The following is a 19,675-nucleotide window of genomic DNA, read 5'->3' as shown; positions in this document are numbered from 1 at the left end:
CTCTAGGGGGTTAATTTGAGAGAGGGAAATAGCATGGGTTGGCAAATGAAGTGAGCAGGGGCGCAGTCCCTAGTGAAACATATCCCTATACCAGCATCATGGTGAAGAAATGAAACCTCCTGGGTTGCATACAGCAAAAAGAACCACGGAAACCAATGGATTTATGAGTTGTGTGTATTAATGTCAATGGCCCTACTCTGGGTGTGACATAGTTCAGGGGTGGGGAAGCTCCTGCCCATGGGGATGATAAAGACCCACCAGATTTCCCCATTTGGTCCTTGAGGTCATTATGATGGCAGGTGTGAGGCAGGTAGAAACCTGACTCGGCCAAAGGCAGGGTGATTGCAGATACCTCCCCCCCCCATGAATGGAGCTTCTGAAGACCTGGCAGTCAGCTGATGGAGCCCCTTGTGATGCCAGGTGATTGACAACTGGGTAACTCCAACCTACCAGTCAAACTTGGCCCACAGGGGGCATGGGATCCAGCCTTCTGGCTTGATCCAGTTTTCCACCCCTGATGTAGTTGGGTGCAACCTCACCTTCTAAAGATGTACCTCAAATTTTAGATGGGATATCACCATGGAGAGCAAGGATGTCTCTTCTACAAAAGTGCTACTCAGGGCTTAAAGCAATGTCCAAGGTGAAGAGCAGTATTTTCAAAACTTGGCCCTCCAGCTGTTTTTGGAATACAGTTCCCATCATCCCTGACTCCTGGTCCCACTAGTTAGGAATGATGGGAGTTGTAGTCCAACAACAGCTGGAGACCAAAGTTTGGGAAACATTGGTGTAGAGAATGTGCATGACCACACTAGCTCTGCCCCACATGTTTCAGCACAGCTGTCTGCTTTGGGGAAGACCCTACCACACATGGAGTCCACTTTCCTCATGCATTTTGGAACCCTGATTTTACAGCCCTGGCCAGCAGGACCAATGGTCAGGGCTGATGGGAGTTGCAGTACAACAACATCCGTAGGGAGGCATGTTGGAGAAGGCTGACTTAATTTGTGTTATCTGACTGAGGGACTGTCAGGAGAAGTAACCTCACCAACTTGCAGTTGCCATGTTCAATGCAGGTTCAGAGCTTAAGCCACAGGATATGGTGGGGGAATAAATGGATTGTTGTTCAGTCTCAAACTGAAGCTGCTGACTTTGTTCTATTTTTATATCTGAAATCTCTTCACAGTTCATGCAATGGCTTTCCCAGATGTAAATGTGGAGCAGAACAAGGGAAGCCGGATGATTTCAGTGTACCAATTTCCTGCTGTAGTTCATGAACTCAGAAGCAGCAGTCACACAGTCCGTTTCTGACACCACTCAGGACTGGTGGAGTCACAGAGAAACCACTCAATCACATTGCCATGGTATGGCATTTGAATGGGGGATTTTTCCTAACTCTCCTAACATACTTGGTAGGTAGAAGAATGGGAAATAATTGCTGTAATGATTATATACCTCAAGAAAATGTGCTTAAAGGTTGACCTAGCAACAGCAGAGCTTGAGAAATGCTCCCCATTGGCTGATAGAATTATGACATCACCACTTTGCTCCCCTAGTTACATTATTCTTCTTTTGGGATTTTAATCTCATTTTTACCTTTTCCTGTTAGTTTTGCTGTCACATGTCAGGCCCCCAAGTACTGTCAGGTCCTTAAAATGGGCAAGTTGTAGTTTTGCAGATAGAAAGAAAATTGGACCAGGTACTATTACTGAGTTGAATTTCATTTTCTTTCTAAACACAGATTTTTACATCATGATCACTAAGTAAGAGAAAAAGGGGGAAAGGGAAAACACTGATTTTAGTTCATATCGTATATTGTGAATGAGCTTGTGGGATGGTTAGAGTAAAATGGCCGGAGAAGCTCAATATCAATGGAGAAATTATTCATATTTATGTTATGCGAGCAAATCGTAGTCAGAAATATCCATACTTAAATAGGATGGAATCAGAAGGTTGAAGAACTTCAACAGAAAATTGGAATTGCTTGCTTGCTGAACATGCTTGGTATGTTTATGTTCTGCTTCTCTGGATAAATCTTAGTTTATCCCTCCTTTTGTTTCTGACTTTTATCTTTCTCATGATCCAGCTCCACAGCATCAAGTACACATGTCCCCACATGTTTTAATATATGTGGTATTCACTTGGAGAGACTTGATCCCTTTCAAAGCAATATCCAAACTGAACTTGAACCATGTCAGCAGAGGTCACTTTGGCATATATGCCAGTTGCCAGAGGATTTCATTGAAAACACTGAATTGTGGCCCAATTCAGCAGTGTCAACAAACTCTGCTGCTCATCAGCCTCGGCTTTGCTAAGCAAATGAGACGGTGCCTTAGATTTCCTTCCAGTGTGAGCCAGTGTGGTGTAGTGGTTAAGAGCGGCAGTCTCGTAATCTGGGGAACTGGGTTCGCGTCTCCGCTCCTCCACATGCAGCTGCTGGGTGACCTTGGGCCAGTCACACTTCTCTGAAGTCTCTCAGCCCCACTCACCTCACAGAGTGTTTGTTGTGGGGGAGGAAGGGAAAGGAGAATGTTAGCCGCTTTGAGACTCCTTAAGGGGAGTGAAAGGCGGGATATCAAATCCAAACTCCTCCTCCTCCTCTTCTTCTTCTTCTTCTTCTTCTTCCATTTTAAGTTGCATTTAAACTGCAAGAAATTTAGTGGGAAATCTGTCAATACTGTTGAATACTGATGCCCCACAGGCATTATACATTTAAAGCACACCACATGAAACAATCATAGATTCCCCCAAAGAATCGTGGGAGCTGTAGTTTGTCAGGAGACTCTATTCCCCTCGCAGAGCTAAATTCTGCCATGTGGTTTAACTGTCATTCCCTCTTCCCAGGGAACTCTGGGAATTGTAGCTCTGTGATGGTAACAGGCGTCTCCTAATAACTCTCAGAGCCCGTAACAAACTGTGGTAAAATTTTTATTATATATGCTGAGGTAAAATCATTGTCAGAGGGAAGGCTCTGGCTTGTAAGAATAAAGGAAGCAAATTCTTTTAAGATGTGTTTAAAGTCTTAAGGGAGATTTAAGGTATTCATATTTTATTTAATTATGTTGTGCTCAGGCACAACATTTTTTTTTTAAGATTGATGTTTAATTATGTAGGGAGTTTAGCTTAACAACATAATTACAAGACAGCTAAAGCTGGTGCTGGATTGTATACTTAATACGGCTTTCCAAGAATTGTCTAATCATAAAATTGCTAGTTAAACATGTCAATAAGATGTAGTTTAAAAGACTGTAATTACACCACTGTCCACATTATCTGCACGGGTTATGAAAGCACCATTGTGGCCTAAGTAATCATTGTTTTCCCGAGTCTTTTATTAGAAAGAGTTAAAAGAGATTTGGCACAAAAAGTAGCGGGGGAGGGCGGGCAGAGAACAATATTAAGAAAAACTAAGGGCGGATTTAGTGTAAACCAAAGGATTTCGGGAACTGATCATTTAAGACTGTGTTACCAATATTAATATTGTGATGAAGGCTTTTTTCATTTTCTCCCAAACAAGCATGACGTGGAGAGATTAAAATTATTAAACTTATCTCATTTCACCGCTCCCCCCAATCATATTCTTGCTAAACTTGCACACAGAAAAATGGAAAATGAGGTGGGAAGCCTGTATCTGGCTTGTGCAGGTAAGGAGTTGTGGTCCAAGACCTGTAGCAGATTTGGGAAGACTGACGCACAATCAGAGTTGTCACCTCAGTGAGAAGTAGACCTTAGCATATATATTCAGATAGATTTCCGCCCTGCCTCCCACAATAACCCTTATATCAATAATGGCACCAGAAGCTCATCTTAGGAACTCTTACTGATCCAGTCGTTATAGTGTTTTACTATTATACTAAGGACTCTGGTTTTGAACTCTTTAACATTTCTTTTCTTTTCTTTTCTTGTCAACCAGTTAGGTGGGGCTAGAAATAGATTGGCGAATGAATAAATGATGCTTGAGCTAGCTCTGGGCCTAAGATTGCACACATTCCTGGTGCTGCCCCTGAAATTATAGTTAATATAGAGATTCCATCTATATCGCCAATGTGTATGGAAAATTTGAATTAGAGTGGTTTTGTGCTGTTTAAGATGAAAATACCACCTTGTGCAATCAATCAATTAAGAATACTGCATCTTTCCTGAAAATAAACTCAAAGAAGGGCTAGAGCTTTGCAGGATATTTTCTCAAAAAGAAATTGTGAGGGAGAAATACCCCCTCCCCCGCCCAATACATTCAGAATTTTATAATGTCATTTCTTTAACTCTCATTCATGGTGATTTTGTTCTTCTTAAATTTCAATGGGGAAATAATATTGAAGCACTCAAGTTTACAAGGTGTTTTTTTTTAAAGTCTTTTTTCTTTTTATGCACGGTCATGGATGGTTACCTGGTTGTCAAAGATGGGACCTGCAAGCAGTGTTTGAAAGTGCTTTCAGTGTGTGCGAAACACAGCCACTTCGAATGAAGCAGCTTTTATAAAATTCCAAGTTAAAGAGAGGCAAAGCAGAAATGATCGGGGAAGGATCTTTAAGGCCGTATATTTCCATAACTACTTCAGGGGCTTAACATTTCACTCTTGGGAGTAATCTTTTTATGGACTGGTAATGAAACCTTATCTGACAGTGGTTATGAGTCATTCTTTGGCATTCTCCTGCCAAATGTTACTGTGCAGAGCTCTGGATGATGGGATAAAGCTTCTTTCTTCACAGTTTTGTCTGCTCAGGGGGATCCTTCAGTTAGAAAGGAAACCCATTTTATCCTTCTGGAAGCCTACATAATCCATCCATTCCTTTCTTTTTTACTTGAATGCCATCATCATATTTAAGGCTCAGAATTAGAGCCATCTTTCCTTCAGTTGAGAGGCACCTCTGTTATGCATCAGGGAACCAGAGACAATTGAGTAATAATAGTATTCTTTATTCACTGTTAGAGAGTTACAACTACTAGAAGCAGTTCACTGGGTGGGCAAGTAGCTGTCGCTTACTGGGAGGGAAGGAGAGGTGGAGGTGCAAGGTGGCAGGGAGGTTGGCATGGTGCAAATGCACTGTCAGGAGTGCCAGATTGGCTCCGCTGGTACATTTGCACTGTGCTGACCTCTCTCTCTCTACCTCCTGGTAAGCAACAGCAGCCTACTTTCCAGGAAGCTACCATTGCCATTCTCCCCACCTGGTGACCTGCTTCTGACTACTACCAGCCACAGTCTAGTGGTATAAACTCATGGGTAATTTCTGGTGTGGATTTTTTTAAAAAATAAGTGAAATAATTAGGTATTAAGCTTCAGAAATTTTGCTTTGCCTTGAGCAATCCTCCTCAGAGTGGACCCATCAAAATTAATGGGCATGACTAACTTAAGTTCATTACTTTCAATGGGTCTTCTATTAGTATGGCTTAGCTGGATACAATCCCTTTCCATTGTCCCTGGTTCCTGGTCTCTGGTTAACCTCAGACCGCAACCTATGATCCAGGCCTGACATGGACGCAAATCGATGGAAAGCGCTTCTGCCTTTGCCCAATTGCAATAAATGGAGGCTGTGCAATAAAACAAATGTGCTCTTGCACAGCTCCATTCATTTCATTGGGGCAAGGCCAGCATTAGCAACCAGCAGAGCCAAGCACCCTGGACTTAGGGTAACTTGTTCTTAACATCTGGTTATAGTGGTGATTTTAATGTGCATTTTGCATTTTGCTTAGAGGTTTTTATGATTAAGTGATATACACATCCTGTTAAGCAAAATAAAATAATGATAAGATTCCCCTCTCTTTCAACGCACACACACACACATCAGAAATGGCTGGAAAGCACATGTGGTGCATGTTCTTTGTCTCTGCAAAGCCAAAGCGATTTAATTCACAATCTGTGTTGCTCTCATGCTAATTCTTGAATCATTTGCTATTAAGGCATTGATGGTTTTATGTGGTTTGCTGGGAAACAGTCAGGACTCTGGGGGAGTTCTCTGGCTTCAGATGTTTTCAAGGCTTTCCTTTCTCTCTTTCATTTCTCTAAAATCAGAACCAGATTACACTGGGGAGTGGTGTTTAACCTAAACAAGCCCAGTAGGAGGTGATGGGTGAGGGGGAACCCAACAGAAAAAATGAAACACCAAATGTCGGGAATTTGGCTGACATTCCCTAAGACGTCATCTGAGTTTAAATCATCTTTATAGATTCTTTTAGTGGCAATTCCCCCCCCCCCACAGAATGCCTAAAGAGTTATGTAAAGACATTACTCTTAATCTCACGCAACATGCTAATATGGAGCGAGAATAGTGTAATGGTTGGAATGTTGGGCTGGGATTGTGAAGACTAGGTAGAAATCTCCCTTCGGCCATGGAGCTCATTGGATGACCTTGGGAGATCCACCCTTTTCCATGAATTGCTCAAACTGCATCGGGGCAGAAAGTAATGGCCTGTTACCACCCTTGTTTGTGGACACACCTCTCTAAACATGCCTGCAGACTACTTCTCTGTGGTCAGGGAAAAAGCCCTTCCAGAGCATGAATAGGTAAAGGTAAAGGTACCCCTGCCCGTACGGGCCAGTCTTGACAGACTCTAGGGTTGTGCGCCCATCTCACTTAAGAGGCCGGGGGCCAGCGCTGTCCACAGACACTTCCGGGTCACGTGGCCAGCGTGACATCGCTGCTCTGGCGAGCCAGAGCCGCACACGGAAACACCGTTTACCTTCCCGCTAGTAAGCGGTCCCTATTTATCTACTTGCACCCGAGAGTGCTTTCGAACTGCTAGGTTGGCAGGCACTGGGACCGAACAACGGGAGCGCACCCCGCCGCGGGGATTCGAACCGCCGACCTTTCGATCGGCAAGCCCTAGGCGCAGAGGCTGAATGACTGGGGAGAATTTAGCTAGGGGAACTGGCTGTATTCAGGAGGACAGACTGGTGTCAGTCTGATAGAGCTGACCTAGTAAAGGTAAAGGGACCCCTGACCATTAGGTCCAGTCGTGACTGACTCTGGGGTTGCGGCGCTCATCTCGCTTTATTGGCCGAGGGAGCCGGTGTACAGCTTCCAGGTCATGTGGCCAGCATGACTAAGCCGCTTCTGGCGAACCAGAGCAGCGCACGGAAATGCCGTTTACCTTCCCGCTGGAGCGGTATCTATTTATCTACCTGCACTTTGACGTGCTTTCTAACTGCTAGGTTGACAGGAGCAGGGACTGAACAACGGGAGTTCACCCCATCGCGGGGATTTGAACCGCCGACCTTCTGATCAGCAAGCCCTAAGCTCTGAGGTTTAGACCACAGCACCACCTGTGTCCCTGGCCAACACCTGGCCAAAATGCAAGGGAGCCTGGTGTGATTATTCGGGATTGTATTGTCAAGATAGTGGAGTGCCCATGAAAGGTAGTCACGGAGGAATGGCGATGAGAGCACAGCTTTCCCAGAAATGAAGTTTATAGCAATTGAAAGGTTAACCGCTGAAGGCCTTCCAGGAATGGAGAGGGAATGAGAAGGTGGGATTTTTGGATGAACAGCGGGGCTGTGGAATGTGCTTTGCATCCAGTGGGGAGAAAAGGAGAGATTGCAATCTGAAGAACAATTAGAGACAATAAGAGTCAAAAGAGGGAGATTCATTTACCTATTCTTCCTTTTGGTTATGGAAAAAGTGGAGTGTCCATAGGAACACTCCACCAGGAGCTCAGGGCACAGAGTTCATGGAATTTGGGAGGGGAGGAGAAAAAACTTTGACAGGACTCCAAGGAGGTTTTTGGGAAGAATGAAAGTCTTTGGAAGACAAGCATGAATCCATTGGAGGGCAAGACTCAGTGGAGAGCAAGGGAACTCTGCTAGGTCAGATGAAAGTCCTCTCTTATGCAGAATCCTGTTTCTTACAGTGGTCAACCAGAGGTGTCTGGGATGTTCACAGGGCAATAACCCTCACCCACTGTTGTCCCCTGCCATTTTCTTGACCCGCCCTGAATACAAGGGCCATCTTCTGAAGCAGAGAGCCTCCTGTACTCTTGAAGGCTTCCCACACACATCCAAGAAAAGAAATAAGCCAGGAATCTTAGGGGGAGTGTCTTCCTGTCTCACTTGGTAGAACACCATGTTAAAACACACAGAACGCTATCTTCTTCCAAGTGTATGTCCAGTACTGATGTGCTCCCACCACTTCCTAGACCTCAGAGCGCTGAAATTCAAACTGTAGACCTTGTTTGTGTCCAGATTCCTTCCTCAGTTCTTTCAAATACATTATTCAATGAGCCATTTGTTTCATCGCGATGATGTCATGCAGAGCACTACTTTAAACAAAATGAAGAAACAGCAACCCGGGTGTTTTATCACATCAGGGTTATCACTAGCAAAATAGCCATGCTGCAGGAATTTGACTGTTAATGAACACATCTGGAAGGCTTTGATTACATTATTCGCCCTAGATAATAGGAGAAAAGTTGTCCAAGTGTGCCTAGTTCCAAAAAAGGGCAGCAAATAAAAGAAGATTGATAGACCTTCCTGTCCTACTAAGTGTTATAAAGGATGTGGTAGATAACCTAATGAAGGCTCAGTTTAACCACACAGATAACAGGCCATCAGTTTAATAATGCCAACCCACAAGAATGAAGGGAAATGTAAAGAATTTTAAAAAACATATATGTTTATTAATTTTCAAGAATACTATATGCTCCTCAGCAAGGTTTGACTAGTGCCTCCATTATACAGATTTAGGTACCGGGTAAAAACTTTCCTCTTCAACCAGGTTTTTGGCTGATTGACATCTGATGCCCATTTAAATGTGTTGGGCATTATTGGTTTGTTGATGTTGTTGTTCTTTTTTGTGTATTTTGTAATTTTCATATTGTGATTTTATGTTGTGAACTGCTCTGAGATCTACGGATGAAGGGAGGTATACAAATTTAATTGATGGTGATGATGATGATGATATACACACTAGAATTAAACAAATACTCTCTTCCTCCCAATCTACTCCCCCCTTTCCTTGGGTATCTGGATTTCTCATTACCTGCATTAAGCTAAGTGTAAATTCCATACTTGTTTCACAAAGAGTAACATAACTTACCCTGTATTTATCTTAACAAGTCCACCCATAAATGTAAAGAATTTTGAACTGCCCCATATGAGAAGCATTCCCGCCCCCCTACAGCTGTATATTGGAGGCACTGAAAAGCCACAGGTCGTCTTGGTAACACTACCACTTGTTAGCAGAATAAACATATTCTTACACAGGAACCTGCTCTGTAAGATATGGGCATTTGGGGGCAGCCATTGGACCCCTATGAAATCCATACCCTCAAATGTACATCTGCACTTGGAAAGGGACTTGGTGGTTCCGTCTTCCATCCTCTTTGCTCTCTGGATGACATGTGAGCCTGTGGCTATCAGAACATGCTACCAACTGCCTTAGACTGGAGGCCCGGGAGCAGTTCCCATGCATATAGATCCAGCCACCCCTTCTTTGCCCTGGAACTCTTGCTGTAATTCTTGTAGCCAATTTCTGGAGTGAAGCCAGCTGCAGTTATTGGGTATGTTACATGAAGAAGTCTCAAGCAGCCCTGTGGACTCCACCCATGTTCCAGAGAGACTGAATGGGTATATCCCAAGGGCTGTGTAGAAGTTCTACACTGTGAAGTTTCTTCACTGTGTGAATTCCTCATTCTACCTTCCCAGCACCAGATCTCTCAACTGCCCAGAGTCATGTGCATGCTTTCAAGGTGGCCAGTTAGGGATCACTATTAGTCTCTGGCCTGGGCCAATGATCTGCAGAGCTGAAAGGAATATTACAAACACCCACCAGTCACGCAGAAGTCCTAGAGCCAGTCTGCAGCATCTCCAAGTAGGGCTACGAGAGACTCCTGGTGGAAAACCTGAATAGCAAACCAAGCTAATGGACTATGCTGAAATGGCAAAGCTGACCGGAAAACTCAGGAACCAAGAGGACAAAAGCGTTATAGAAGAATGGGAAAATTCATAAGTTATTTAAGAGACCACTGTAAGCAGATGGAAACATTGGCAGGATTTTGATTTCACTTGCAGTGTAACAATTATCATGGAAAATATGGATTGATATAATAGTTTGGAGAAGATGCAGTTTTAAATGATTAAAAAGGAACTCCAGGGAAGGAGGGGTGGGGGAGTCCTGAGATTTGGAGGAATCTCTTTATATGGATATGTAATTGGATTTTTAAAAAATATAATTTTGCATTTTTGTAAAAACCAAATAAAAATGATTTCAAAAAAAGAAAGGAAAACCTGCATAGTCTCTACTATAAAGGTAAAGGTAAAGGGACCCCTGACTATTAGGTCCAGCCGACTCTGGGGTTGCGGCGCTTATCTCGCTTTATTGGCCAAGGGAGCCGGCGTACAGCTTCCGGGTCATGTGGCCAGCATGACTAAGCTGTTCCTGGTGAGCAGCGCAAGGAAACGCCGTTTACCTTCCCGCCGGAGTGATACCTATTTATCTACTTGCACTCTGACGTGCTTTTGAACTGCTAGGTTGGCAGGAGCAGGGACCGAGCAACGGGAGCTCACCCCATCACGGGGATTTGAACCGCCGACCTTCTGATCGGCAAGTCCTAGGCTCTGTGGTTTAACCCACAACGCCACCCTCGTAGAGTGGATCATCTAGTCCAACCCCCTGCAATGCAGGAATCTTTTGCCCAGCATGGGGCTCAAACCCACAACCCTGAGATTCAGAGTCTCATGCTCTACCAACTGAGCTATCTCAGAGCTTCCAGTCAGTGTAGAGGGTACCAAGCTAGATGGGCTCAGAACGTAGGAAGCTGCCTTATACTGTGTTCCTGACCTGGGCCACAGATACGTAGAGCTGCAAGGGACATTTAAGACCATTTCTTCTTGCTGAACTCTAATGCACTGAATATCGCCTCATCCAGATTCCCACGACCATCCTACAACCAATGGGACAAAAATGCACCAGGGCTCAAGGGGTATGAGCCCTGATGCATGGAATGAGGGCAGGGCAGTAAAACAAGGCCCAGAGGCTGTAGTAAATTACTTGATGAAACATGGTGTGGAGGACGTCCCTTACCCATCAGTGGCATAAATTCGCCTTCCTGCTTGCCAATCTCACAAATATGTTCATCATAGGATAGGAAAGCAGATCTACTGAGCTTCTGAAAAGAGGGTCAGAGGAGTTTCATTCTTTTGTTTTCATTTCTACTAAAAAGCAGAAGCAGTACTATTCAAGCACTAACATTTTTAATATAGGGAAGATGTTTTGGAAATAGAGAAGGCAATAAAAAGAGAGACAGCCACTGATGCAACTATATGGAAGCCAATTTGTTTTGCTACAAATTGCTGCAAAGTTTTGAGGAAATTTCCCCCTTCCTCCTCCTTCAGCAGAAAATCACCCTGTTTTTGTAGGTAGATAATATTTTTGAGACATTGGGGAAGATTTCTGTTCCATCCGCCCTCCTTTCAAATTGCCGTCAAGCCCAGACACTCCAGTACTGAAACTTTCAGCATGTTAATTTCAGAAGCAGTGTATCTCTTGACACCCAAGGTGCTAAGACTACGTTCACATTTTCCTTGTTTTATGCTGCATGCACTACAGAGAGTATTCTCAGCACAAAAGTGCTCACATTTTTAGAAAATACCTTATTTGTCTAATCTCCTGTTACAGTGTGGGCTCCCGTCCCATTTTCTGTGTTTAAAATTTGAAAGCATAAAAGAAAGCTGGGAGTTGGGTGGTTCTCCAAAATAATAGTGATAAGTTATTACTATAGAAGCAAAAGTCACATTTTGACAAGATTCAGACACCTTGGCTGTGATCTTTTGAAATAAGCAAGAGCTAAAAGAGTTTTGTTCGTTTTTAATGTAGAAAAAACCCAGTGATAATATGTGTATGTATTTATAGCTCTGTGAAATATCCTTTTAATCCTACATGCAGGAGTGACCAAAAGCAATGTAAACAACATTCCTAGATAAGCAATGGCATGCATCAAGCAGAAGATCATAAAATTAGTGCCATGTACAGAGATTAAGGATGGGTGACTCGTTTTAATCAATCTGGGTTTCTTTCAGTTTCTCATCTTTCCATTGTAGAGTTCAGTTCTCCACATTGCCACATCAGTTTTCATTTTTAAAAAGTCCTCTTGAAAATCCATCAGCATTTTAGTGTAGGGTTGCCATATTTCAAGAGGTAAAAATCTGGACAAAAAATGTTGTGCTTGAGCCACCAGAGCCTGAGCCCAAAAAGAGGACATGTCCAAGATTTCCCTGACGTATGGCAACCCTATTTTAGTGTGATTGTATACACTAAACATCCTAATACAGTGGTACCTCAGCTTTCAAATATAATCCGTTCTGGAAGACCGTTCGAGTTCCGAAACGTTCGAATACCAAGGCGCAAAGGGCGGTCTGCAAATTCAATAGAGAAAAGTGGAAAACAAAACTCAGTGGAAGCCATTCAACTTCCAAGACGCGTTCGAAAACAGAAGCATTTATTTCTGGGTTTTTGGCATTTGAAAACCAAAACGTTTGACTTCTGAGAAGTTCAAAAACCAAGATACCACTGTATATAGATATTTGTATGTTATGGTTACCAGCAGTGGCGTAGCGTGGGTTGTCAGCACCCGGGGCAAGGCAAGTAATTTGCGCCCCCTAACCCGTGGATTTGCGCCCCCTAACCCGTGGATTTGCCCTAACCCCAGATGTTGCGCCCGGTGCGGCCAGCCCCCCCTTCACCCCCCACGCTACGCCACTGGTTACCAGCCACCCCAAACTCTGCCAAGTGGCAGTGAGATTCCAGGGATGTTAGCACTGGAGTTTGTGTTCCCTTGGAATGAGACACAGTGGAGACTGTAGTGTCTTTAACAAATATGGTTCATTTACACCTGAGTTTAGGTGGAGGGAGTACAAAACATTATACCCCAAGAGTGCCTCAGAGCTTCAGCAAACCTGGGTCCAGAAGGGAAGCCAGCCAGGCTCCTCAGGCTCTGCATGCAGTCTCTCCCAGCTAGGCCCACATGGAGTTCTCTTCCCCTTCCTCCATATCTCTGTTTTAAAATACTACAATTTTTCCTTAGGCCTGCATCACTGCCCACTTCCTACCTGGAACTCTCCTTTCCGGTACACATCATCAAACACTAAAATTCTTTGCTCACCATCCCCTCATGGGAGGAAGGGCTCAATCTCTTCTGCCGCTTGGCACAGGGTAACTGTTTGTGTCCATTGCAGACCCTCCAAGTACCGGTATTCCTATTTTCCAGGGATACCCCTGATTTAGAGAAGCCATCCTAAGTTCTGATTTGATCCTCAAATGTCCCACTTTTTCTTAGGACGTCCCTATTTTCATTGGAGAAATGTTGGAGGGTATGGAGTTATTTGACTCCCAAGCCATCGGAAGGCAACTCTGCATAGGGAAGTTTTTTAAAATGTTTAATGTTTTGTTGTGTTTTTTTATATGTTGGAAGCTGCCCAGAGTGGCTGGGGCAACCCAGTAAGATGTGTGGGGTATAAATAGTAAAATTATAATTATGGAATGGGATGTCCCTACTTTCATTGGATAAACGTTGGAGGGTATCCAATCGCCCATTACCTTCCTTTTGTAGTACATGATGGTTCTTCTCTCCAGGACAATTCCTGACTAGGAAGCTGATTCCGCCAGCATTTTTACACTGCTAAGCCACCTCACAGACTTCAAGTATTTAGTCATCTCCTACATTTACTGACTTTGGAAACTGGGGCAGGGGGAGGAATCTGGTACCCAGGACTTTTAGAGGGATCTGCCCCAGCCTGCACAAATCCACAACACTATTTTGCCAAATCTGCACATTTCTGCAATGCAATTTTTGTACGTTATTTTCGGTAATGTGCACATTTTCCATGTACATCTTACCCTGTACATGTATGTATTTTTGCACACATTACTTGGCGGAAGAACTGTGTGATAAAAGTGAGAATTTTGAAGCATGGCTGTGTTTTGGCTCACGTGTTGTTTCAGAAAGAGTGAATTAGGTAGCCTGTGAATAATAATATAATAATTTATTATTTGTACCCCGCCCATCTGGCTGCGTTTCCCCCAGCCACTCTGGGCAGCTTCCAACAAAGATTAAAAATACATTAAAATGTCACACATTAAAAACTTCCCTAAACAGGGCTGCCTTCAAATGTCTTCTAAATGTCAGGTAGTTGTTTATTTCCTTGACATCTGATGGGAGGGTGTTCCACAGGGCGGGCGCCACTACCGAGAAGGCCCTCTGTCTGGTTCCCTGTAGCTTTCCTTCTCGCAGTGAGGGAACTGCCAGTAGGCCTTCGGCGCTGGACCTCAGTGTCCAGAACAATGGAGGTGGAGACGCTCCTTCAGGTATACTGGGCCAAGGCCGTTGAATGCAAACTAAGGAACTGTTCTCCCCAGTCCCTAACAGAGCTAGGGAGAGAAGGAGCCAAATGTTTCTGGTCTCTTAGCTGGGTTGATGAAATAGCCCTGCTTCCTTTCTCTCTGACTATTGCACCCTAGTGGAGAATGAGCAAATGTAGGGTTGCCATATTTCAAAAAGTGAAAATATGAACACAAAAGTTGTTGACCTTTCCCCCAAAAAATCTCTTTAAATATGAAGCTATTTCTATGGAAATCCGCTAAAATCTGCACTTCTGAGATGGGTTGCCATTCATCTGGATTTTCCCAGACATTTCAGTGATTTCTACCCAGACACTGTTTCTGACAGCCGCATTCCGGCTATGTCCGGGAAATTCCGGATGTATGGTAGCAAAAGAGAAAGAGTGGAGAATCCTGGCATTTTCAGCCTGCCCACTAATTACAGAAATAATCTGTTTCTCCTGGGCGCTCGCACGCCTTCCCATCTGCTGAGAGTTTTGCATGAAATATCGGAGAGTTTTGCAATATTGAGTACAAAGAGGGGTCCACTGCCAGCCAGCCATCCTTGCTTCACAAATTGTTCCATTAACTCCCCCCCCGCCCACTTTTAGTTATGATACTTGACACTCTGCGTTCGGGTAAATTAGACTCACAATGCATAATGAGCCATGAAAAGGTTTTTAAAGATTCTTTCTGATACTGATAAAGCTCACTGCTACTATCTATATCTATCATCTATCTATCTATCTATCATCTATCTATCTATCTATCATCATTATTGAAAACAAAAAAGAAAAAAGAAAATGAGAAGCAGTGTCATTGGCCTGTAGTGTGTCAGACTAGGTTTAGGGAGACTCATGTTCCACATGAAATTAGTGGGCAGCATCCACTTTTTGCTACAAATGACTAACTTATCTCATTTATTTCAATGGGATAAAAGTGTAACTAACAGAGCAGCCCTAACCATGCCTTCTCAGCTCAGTTGAATTCCATGGGGTTTACTCCCAGGTAAGTCAGGTTAGGATTGCTACCTAAGGCTCTCATCCTATACACATTTTCCTGAAAGTAAGTCCTATTGAACTCAATGTGCTTTACTTCTGAGTAGACACCATAGGACTGCTCTGCACCTTCGTCTGGATCCAGCCCAGAGACATTTGCATTTGGGCTCCAAACCCAATAGCTATAATTGGTGTCAGGCTCTAATCCCCACCCTCCACACCGAACACACACACACACACACACACACACACACACACACACACACACACAGATATATACAAACCTTATTTAGAAGAATATTGTCTGTTTAAGTAAAGCCTAATCTTAAAAAAAAAAAAATCATCCTTGCAGGAACCTAATAAATGTGTGAAAAGAATGTTGTTTATTAGTGTCAAGGGACTGCTATTCAGCTGAGTTGCAAAATTAATTTCCCAGCACGGTCGATAAGACATAAAAAAACTCCCAGATGCTGCTGTCACCCGTCAAACCACAGTGAAATATTGCTCCTTTGTAGTGCATCGCCCCAGCAACATCATGTTTTCCTTAGCAGTGTTGTGATAAAGAACGACCTCAAACACAGCTCTTTGGTTCAGCTCGCACTCCTTCTTGATAACCCGCAGATGTCTGAAAAGGGTCTTTAAAGGGGTTTGTAAATGGCCCTCGTGGCCGAAGACAGTCAAGAGCTTTCAAGAGGGTTAAGGTGGCATTATGAAGCCTTCATTGTCTGTGAGACACACACTCCGCACTCTTGTCACTGCTTGCATAGGGATGTACAATTGTGCCTCAATGCATTCCTCTTGGTATTCTCCCAGCAGTTCGTTTGTTTTGTACAGGTCCTCCCTCTGTTTTGTCCTCCACAGATGCAGAAAGATACCTTTTTAAATAACGTAACTCATAGTGCACAATAGCAACGCATCTCTCAGCGATCAACAGATATTTACAGATGGCTGCCTGCCATGTGTGCCCCCGTTTGAAGATGTTGAATTTCAAAGTTGTTATCCTTTTGCAGTGAAAGCAACAAAGGCTCTTGTGGCACCTTAAAGACAATGCTAATGAAGTGGCTGGTGGCCTGTCACAAAGCCATCAATGGCTGCAAACCCGGGAGCAAGCCCCACTGAATGTCATTAGGATTCCAGCCTTGGTGGATAAAAGCCTGCCTCTAGCAATGAGCAATGAACACAAAGTTCACAAACAACACTTCAGAAAAAAAGGCGAAGCAAAGAGGCACCTGTTAGGACATAGATGGATATGTCAATTACGTAAGGTTCAAAGCAGACAAAATATATATTTACAGTCATACCTCGTGTTATGTTTGATTCACGTTGCAGCTTTTCAGGTTATGAACGTGGCAAACCCGGAAGAGTTTACTTCTGGGTTCGCTGCATGCGCATGCGCAGAAGCGATCTGCACGCTTTGTGCGTGCGCAGAAGCGCTCTATTCCGTTTCACGCACGCGCAGTAGCAGAGCTCCACTTCCGGACTATTCGGGGTGAGAACGGCACCCCGAAACAGATCACGTTCATGAGTAGTGGTACCACTGTATATATAATGTATGCACATTTTAAAAAAAACTTGGGTTGTAGGCAAAAACAATACATAATCTGTCTTGTTATGGAGGTCAAATGGGGTTTTTGAATTTAGACATAAGGCTGCATGAAATTAAGCCATAGATTCACAGGTCACTCACTTCTGGGACTCAGCTACATTAGTAAAGAAAAAGCATTTTAAATGTGTTATAATACTGTGACACCAAATGGTGTCGTGGAGTTCCATCTTTTGGCAATGTGGTTTCCTATTATGAAGTTTGCAACACATTTTCCTGAAACATTTTTTTTAATGTGTCTAGATCCAGCCCTAGTCAAAATGCATTGGTTTTCAACTGGTAGACGGTGATCCATTGCTGGGTTGCAGCCTGACTTAAGGTGGGTCACAGCAGCAGCCGTTTTCAAAACGTTCAGTTGAGCTGCAGCTTCACGAAAAAGTTTGTTTCTTATTGTGGTGCTTGCTCACCACTTCCTTGTTGTGAGGGAAAGATTTGCTTCTTTACATTGCTGGAAGGAATGAAGAGTGATGTGCTACTAGAGAGACCACCAGGATGTTAGAATGTTCCCTAAAATGACATCTCCTTTGGTGCAGCCTTAAATAAAGTGTTTGCTCTTAGTGAACAACTGGTGCCTGTGCTCTTTACAGCACCACAAACTATCAGGCATGATTCAGCCACTCCTGTGTTTGCAAGGGATGAGTCACGCCAGTCCTCTGCATGTACCATTGATGCTCATAATCCATGCACCTCTTTTTTCTGCTGTGGGTGCAGCAATAAAAAAAGGAAAATGAACTGATTTACAAATGGCATTCTAAGGATGAGACTCCCAACAGCATTAACTTTGTAAAGATTGCACGTTCTATACTACGGAAGAAAAGGAGGGGGCGATCCTCTGTGTGTGCTTTGCATCATGTTTAATAGGTACAGAGCCCTGTCACCAGTTTCTCACACTTCTTCAGGTTTTTTTTCCTTTTCCCACCATTAAAATTCTAATCTGTCCCAATTAGTGTGAATGCAACTCCATGCACACAAAAATTATCACAGGATTTTAAAATATTTCTTCGCATTAGCTGCTGCTGGAGATAACCTGATGATATGAGACATTGGACAAACCCGTAATGCTTTTGCCTCTTTTCTTTTCTCCCTCCCTCCCTCCCTCCCTCCCTCCCTCCCCTCTTTCTTTGCTGCCACTGTTCAAAAGGAAAATGAAACACCAGAGTGTTTTCAAAACCCTCCCAAATTCAAACTGACTTCTAAAGTAAGGCTGCTTTTGTTCCTTGCCACTCCATTTGGACTGAAAGTTGGACAGGTCCACACTGTACAGTTAAAGCCAATTTGGTGCACACTGATTCCTCCAACAAGCTTCAGGAGCTGTAGTTTGTTGAGGGTGCTGGGAATTGTAGCTCACTGAGGTGAAGCTACAGTTCCCAGGGCTCTTTCGGAGAGGCCATGTGCTTTCAGTGTGTGGTGTGGCTCTGTCCATATTCCATTTAACTGAAACAGAGTCACATTTTCTGCCCCAAGTCAGCATTCTGCTGCAGACCTGGATATTTTAAAATCATTAAAATTATGATTTCGGACATTTACAGAACTGCAGCCTGAGTAATGGGGGAAAAAGAAGAAGCTGTAAATTGCAAATTTTATTTCTTGTGCCTCTTTGTAAGTAAGTAAGCAACCGGCTATGGCTCTAAATTTATTTGCCTTTTTCCTGGAAAGAATATCGGGACGCCACACACTGAAGCATGACTTTTACGAAGAGTGATGTGTGACTTTTATTTTATTTTAAAGACACTGGATCTCTTTTGATGTTAAAACTGCAACATATTGCATACAGTTAGTATTAATCTACTTTAGGCATTCTTTGGTTTTTACCCCTGCCCATAATTTATTATGTACCTGGAGATATTTATCTTCCCACTTTGGAAAAAAGATTACAATTAATATGGCACGCATGACTTTAAATTAGTACTTCAGCCAGAGAAGCATGAGTAATGAATTAGCCACGGCTTTGAACTCTTGGCTGATGATTTAAATTGCCCGCATGTGGCTGTTGCATGATCCAGATCTACTGAAATATGCACTCAAGCAGAACAGACTTTACCTGCTTCCATTTGTATACTATCTGGGAGATTAAAAAAAAATCAGATTGGGGAATTTCCACATATTGAAATCAGTGGGACTCAGCATGCCTTGTCATTTCAGATTTCACAGCTGCGGGAGACAAAGAGACTTCAGTAGAGAGGACAAGATTCTCAGTGTGGTTTCGGTACTAGATTAGCGAAGTGGGTTTTGACCTCAAAACTCTGGCAAAAGGAGGGGCCCACTTTCATCCTCCCATTGCTCACTCCTGACATAAGCAATCATGTATCTCTGTTGGTGAGCATTATGTTTGCAAAGTGATATTTTCAGTCCCTCTCTTCTGTTCTTCTCTTCTCAGGTTGCAACTCTATCCCTGTTTTAAAAGGTAAAGGTAAAGGGACCCCTGACCATTAGGTCCAGTCGTGGCCGACTCTGGGGTTGCAGCGCTCATCTCGCTTTATTGGCCGAGGGAGCCGGCATACAGCTTCCGGGTCATGTGGCCAGCATGAATAAGCCACTTCTGGCAAACCAGAGCAGCGCACGGAAATGCAGTTTACCTTCCCGCCGGAGCGGTACCTATTTATCTACTTGCACTTTGATGTGCTTTCAAACTGCTAGGTTGGCAGGAGCAGGGACTGAACAACGGGAGCTCACCCCATCACAGGGATTTGAACTGCCTACCTTCTGATCGGCAAGTCCTAGGCTCTGTGGTTTAACCCACAGTGCCACCCGTGTCCCTTCATCCCTATTTA

At 43.6% G+C, this 19,675-nt stretch overlaps 1 protein-coding gene and 1 non-coding gene across 2 annotated transcripts in view; both read right to left on the bottom strand.

Annotated features, from left to right (window-relative positions):
- The window catches only part of CERKL (ceramide kinase like), a 287,050-nt gene that overhangs the window by 112,112 nt on the left and 155,263 nt on the right, over nucleotides 1-19,675 (bottom strand). The gene's annotated exons all lie outside the window — the stretch shown is intronic.
- On the bottom strand, nucleotides 10,621-10,695 carry TRNAQ-CUG (transfer RNA glutamine (anticodon CUG)). The gene has a single exon. It is a non-coding gene; the product is annotated as a tRNA-Gln (tRNA).

The sequence above is a fragment of the Podarcis raffonei genome, chromosome 1, assembly GCF_027172205.1.
Source record: "Podarcis raffonei isolate rPodRaf1 chromosome 1, rPodRaf1.pri, whole genome shotgun sequence".
Classification (NCBI taxonomy): Eukaryota; Metazoa; Chordata; class Lepidosauria; order Squamata; family Lacertidae; genus Podarcis; species Podarcis raffonei.
This window is presented reverse-complemented; position numbering and strand designations above follow the sequence as displayed.